Source organism: Anolis carolinensis, chromosome 6 (assembly GCF_035594765.1).
Source record: "Anolis carolinensis isolate JA03-04 chromosome 6, rAnoCar3.1.pri, whole genome shotgun sequence".
Lineage (NCBI taxonomy): Eukaryota > Metazoa > Chordata > Lepidosauria > Squamata > Dactyloidae > Anolis > Anolis carolinensis.
Genome location: NC_085846.1, coordinates 117419781 through 117425780, shown reverse-complemented (window position 1 = coordinate 117425780; position 6000 = coordinate 117419781). Strand labels below are relative to the sequence as shown.

Sequence of the window (6000 nt, the reverse complement as noted above, 5' to 3'; positions counted from 1 at the left end):
TTCCTTCCTCTCCTCGGTGGTGCTTCTTAGCCGCGCATGCGCAGGACGCCCCCCAGGCCAGGAGAGCCCAGAGGTGGCAGGGAGACAAAGGCAGGGAGGGTGCTCGTCTTTCAGGGTGAGTTTGGCCCTTTTATTGCCCATTTCAATGCCTTAAATGTCTTTATTTTATATCCGTCTGTGCTTATCTGCATGTTTGAGGTGCATGGGCCTACTTGGGCCTTCCCTTGAGGTGTTTTGGACTCCAACTCCCACCATTCCTCACCGCCTCAGGCCCTTTCCTTTTCCCCCTCAGCCGCTTAAGCGGCTGAGGGGGAAAAGGAAGGGGCCTGAGGCGGTGAGGAATGGTGGGAGTTGGAGTCCAAAACACCTCAAGGGAAGGCCCAAGTTGGCCCAGGCCTGCTATCTATATATATAAAATGATAAAGTTGTTTGCGCAGTGACTATAACAACAAAACTAAACATCCCAGAAATACGAAATTTGGCAACACAATGCAAAAGGCTTGCCTCCAGGTTACAACAACACAACCACACCACAAAACCACAATCCAGACCCACAAAACTCACAACAACGCATCATGCGATAACAACACAACTAAACGTCCCAGAAATACAAAACTTGGCAACACAATGCAAAAGCCTTGCCTCCCAGTTGTAACAACACAACCACACCACAAAACCACACAGGACCCACAAAACTCACAACAACGCATCATGACTATAACAACACAACTAAACGCCCCAGAAATACGAAACTTGGCAACACAATGCAAAAGCCTTCCCTCCAGGTTGTAACAACACAACCACACCACAAAACCACAATCCGGACCCATAAAACTCACAACAACGCATCGTGACTATAACAACACAACTAAACGCCCTAGAAATACAAAACTTGCCACACAACTAAACGCCCCAGAAATACAAAACTTGACAACACAACACAAAAGCCTTTTTCCCAGTTGTAACAACACAACTACACCACAAAACCACAATCCGGACCCACAAAACTCACAACAACACATTGTGACTATAACAAATACAAAATTTAACAACACAACTCATCCACCTCCCCAATCCCTACATTCACACTTGGCCTCCAAAAAAACAATTACAATAATAACAATGACAACAACAACAATAAGAATCAACACCATCACAGGCAAGAAACAGCCAGGCACTGAGGCTGAGAGGCCAGTCAGTGCTACACTGGGCCTCCAAAAAACAATACAGTAGCATCTAACTTATCCAACCTTCATGACCACTACAACAACAACAATAATAATAAACACCTACACAGGCAAAACAAAAAAAAGACTATTGTACCACAATAAAAATATAAACCGCACTCAGCAGAATCAGACATTACAACAACAAACCAAAGACAACAGGGATCTCAAGCAATTATCAATCAACACAAAAATTGAAGAAGGTAACAGACTTCAAATACTACTACTAATGTGAGTATAAAGAAGGGTGGAGGTCACAGCATCAATACAGCCTAATGTAGACTGACCAACACCACCAGACTAAGCCACAGCTAGTCTATATATATAAAAGAGTGATGGCATCACGGCAATTCACAAAACAACAAAAGTACAGGCCCCACAACCTCAAAATTTGACAACACAACCCATCATCCACGCCTCAAGGTTGATACAACAAAAAGAAAAGAAAAATAAAGTCCTAATTAGAGGGAGAGCAATAATTTTTTTTATCCAATTGCTGCCAGTTTAGAGGGCTAATCTCTGCCCATCCTAATCATTTTTCCTAATTGCAGCATTCATACTTGCCTCCAACAAACAAACAAAAAACCAATCAGAAATATTGTATATTCACAACCTTTAGGAAATAATATCCCCTGATGGCGCAGCGTGTTAAAGCGCGGAGCTGCTGAACTTCAGGACCGAAAGGCCACAGGTTTGAATTGGGGGAGCGGAGAGAGCCCCTACTGTTAGCTCCAGCTTCTGCCAACCCAGAAGTTCGAAAACATGCAAATGTGAGTGCATCAATAGGTACTGCTCTGGCGGGAAGGTAACACCGCTCCATGTAGTCATCCCACATGACCTTGGAGGAGTCTACGGACAACGCCGGCTCTTCGGCTTAGAAATGGAGATGAGCACCAACCTCCAGAGTCAGACACGACTGGACTTAATGTCTGGGGAAAACCTTTACCCTTGACCTTAACTACCACCAATTCCTCAATACTTTATTTCCCAGACCACCAGACTTCGCCACAGCAACGCGTGGCCGGGCACAGCTAGTGTAATAATATAATTCAATACAAATAATACATACATAGCCTCTTTGAGTCTCATTATGGTGAGAAAAATAAACATAATACTAATAATAATAATAATAATAATAATAATAATGGAAAAGCTGACACGATATGAGGATTTAAAGATCGAACTGCAAAGACTCTGGCACAAGCCAGTCAAGGTGGTCCCAGTGGTGATGGGCACACTGGCCGCAATGCCTCAAGACTTTGGACTTCTCTTGAAAACAGTCGCGTTGACAAAATCACCACCTGTCAGCCACAAAAGGCCACCCTACTCGGATCTGCACGCACTATTCGCCGATACATCACACAGTCCTAGGCACTTGGGAAATGCCCGACGTGCGATTCAATATTTATTCATTTATTTACATCATTTCTATTATTATTATGTCTATTATTATCTATTGTATTACTTTTAATTATGTTATGATATGCTGTTTTATATTTTATTATATTGTATTGCTTTGGGCATGGCCCCATGTTAGCCGCCCCGAGTCCCCACTGGGGAGATGGTGGCGGGGTATAAATAAAGTTTTTATTATTATTATTTTTTATTTCTACCCCGCCTTTATTTATTTACAGTATTTATATTCCGCCCTTCTCACCCCGAAGGGGACTCAGGGCGGATTACAATGAACACATATATGGCAAACATTCAATGCCAACAGACAAACAACATACATTAGACAGACTCAGAGGCATTTTAAACATTTTTCCAGCTTCACGATTCCGGCCACAGGGGCAGTTGTTGCTTCACCGTCCAGTATTTATTTATTTATTTCCAGAATTTATACCCCGCCCTTCTCACCCGGGGGGACTCAGGGCGGCTTACACAGTTGGCAACATTTAATGCCAAGAACATAATAATAAAACAAAAACAGTACATATAATCAATTAAAACTATAAAAATACATCATTAAAATACATTATAAAAATTAAAACATATGTAAATTAGATCCATTTGTCTAAAAACCTCATGCTTCAGCCTTCAATCGGACCATGTCGACGTTATAATATTAGTGTAGTGGCTGTACTTCCTCATTCCTTACCTCATGTTTTGCTGGCAGTTTTATGGTGTTGTAAATTAGCCTCCCGCATAAAGCGTCCCTAAATTTCCCTAATTGACAGATGCAACTGTCTTTCGGGGCTGCATAGGTCAACAGCAAGCCAGGGCTACTAATGGTCGGAGGCTTAACCCGACCCGGGCTTCGAACTCATGACCTCTCGGTCAGTAGTGATTTATAGCAGCTGGTTACTAGCCAGCTGCGCCACAGCCCGGCCCAGTCTTTCTCACCCGAGGGGACTCAAGGCGGCTTACAATAATAGGCAAAGATTCAGTGCCTGACACAATACATTCACCAACAGTTCAGCTAAATAAATAACATAGTAAAATACGTAATACAAAAGTTAAAAATATAACAGTCAGCAGAGTGAGATTGTTTGCTGTGTGTGTACTCATTTTGTTGGGTATCAAATAATAAAATACATTTTAATTTTATTGTTTCAGAAGTGAACCAAAAGGTACAAGTTGTAATGTATTTGAAAATAAACATACATACAGTAGAGTCTCACTTATCCAAGCCTCGCTTATCCAAGCCTCTGGATTATCCAAGCCATTTTTGTCGTCAATGTTTTCAATATATCGTGATATTTTGGTGCTAAATTCATAAATACAGTAATTACAACATAATATTACTGCGTATTGAACTACTTTTACTGTCAAATTTGTTGCATAACATGATGTTTTGGTGCTTAATTTGTAAAATCATAACCTTATTTGATGTTTAATAGGCTTTTCCTTAATACCTCCTTATTGTCCAAGATATTTGCTTATCCAAGCTTCTGCCAGCCCGTTTAGCTTGGATAAGTGAGACTCTACTGTACATCCCACAGTCCTAGGCACTTGGGAAATGCCCGATGTGCAATTCAATATTTATTCATTTATTTACATCATTTCTACCCCGCCTTTCTCACCCGAGGGGACTCAAGGCGGCTTACAATAATAGGCAAAAATTCAATGCCTGACACACTACATTCACCAACAGTTCAGCTAAATAAATAACATAGTAAAATACGTAATACAAAAGTTAAAAATATAACAGTCAGCAGAGTGAGCTTTTTTGCTGTGTGTGTACTCATTTTGTTGGGTATAAAATAATATATATTTTTATTTTATCGTTTCAGAAGCGAACCAAAGGTACAAGTTGTAATGTATGTGAAAACTCAATTTAAAAAACAAAACAAAAACCTGGCATTATACTAAATGTCCTTTGAGCAGAATCTGGCCACTTGGAGTGCCTCTGGTGTTGCTGTAAGAAGGTCCTCCATGGTGCATATGGCAGGGTTCAGACTGCATTGTAATAGGTGGTCTGTGGTTTGCTCTTCACACTCACACTCACACACCTGAAATCAAGAAATAGTTTTCTAAGATCTACAGAGATTCTCGCAGGAACACCTCAGCAAGTGAGAGTCCAAAAGTGGCAGGCTATAACCTGGAATCTCAGTCAGTGGCTGATGTCAGATGAAAGATTCCTTCCTCGGCACACAGAAGACTGGGCAACTTGGAAGGTGCTGAACAGACTGCACTCTGGCACCACGAGATGCAAAGCCAACCTTAATAAATGAGGCCACAAAATGTGAGTGTGGAGAAGAGCAAACCACAGACCACCTATTACATTTTAGATGGATTAGGAATCAGCTGGTTTTCCCTGTAATAGGCAGTAAGAGCACCTAACGCTTCGGAGAGCTTCTGTTCAACCATTTCAAAGCTCCCTGCTTGGACGGTGAATTATTTTGCAACCAGAAGCAACTTGCAACATACATTTTAAAACTAATAATAAATACATAGCCTTTTTGAATTTCATTATAATTATAAATATAATAATAATGGGGGGAAGGGGGAGACAAAGCCAAATATATAGATATATGAAATACTCAATTTTTGATAAATATTGGTGCTTATTTTTAAAATTCCCATACTTTTTTCTTTTTATGTTACTATCATAATTGTAATAATATTATTAAAACACAACCCAACAAAATAATAAACGATTATAATAATAATTAAAACACAACCCAAGCATTTTTCTTAATATAAAACATTAACCCAGAACAGCTAACAAAACTAACAGCTAGTAGGCTGTTAGGAATTGTGGGAGGTGAAGTCCAAAAAATCTGGAGGGCCCAAGTTGGCCCATGGCTGGTTTAACACATGTGACATTTAGGAAGTGATACTCAAAATTTCCAACATCCACATTTAAATGTTGTTTCCTGGGTGCAAAGAGAAACAAGAATCCTCTTAAATTTAATCTACCTCAATATTTAATGTGTTGTCCCTTGCCTCAGTCTGCATAAACAAATGAGCAAAAGACTATTATCATTATTATTGTTGTTATTCTCTCCAAGATTCCTAATGTAGGGAGTTAGATCCTTATTTTTTTCCAGGGAATATGATGGTCTGGGTCATTGTTTTCAAAATGTATGTGTATTACAACAATTAGAATAAAGTGATGTATGTGACATATATGTAGCACATTGATCATAATAATAACTAATAATAATATTTTTTATTTCTTACCCGCCTCTCCCTGTAGTACAACACAAGTCTTACAATGTTTCCTAATACCTAACTGCATGTTATGTTCCTACTTTGATGTTTATTCTTTTTTTTTAGTGCTGGTTATTGTTCGTAATAATTTAGATGTGCTAAGGCAGGTGTGGGC

General features: G+C 39.7%; 1 protein-coding gene across 4 annotated transcripts in view; it reads left to right on the top strand.

The window, feature by feature from the left end:
* LOC103281101 (zinc finger protein 777) overlaps positions 1 to 6000 on the top strand; it is a 30105-nt gene continuing 24105 nt past the window's right edge. For 2 of the 4 annotated variants that reach the window (XM_062957803.1, XM_008121927.3), the window contains exon 1: positions 2 to 115. The gene's annotated coding sequence lies outside the window, so the exon portion shown is untranslated. Of the gene's footprint in view, positions 116 to 6000 lie in introns of all 4 variants that reach the window. The other 2 variants (XM_008121926.3, XM_008121928.3) reach the window with 2 other exon arrangements.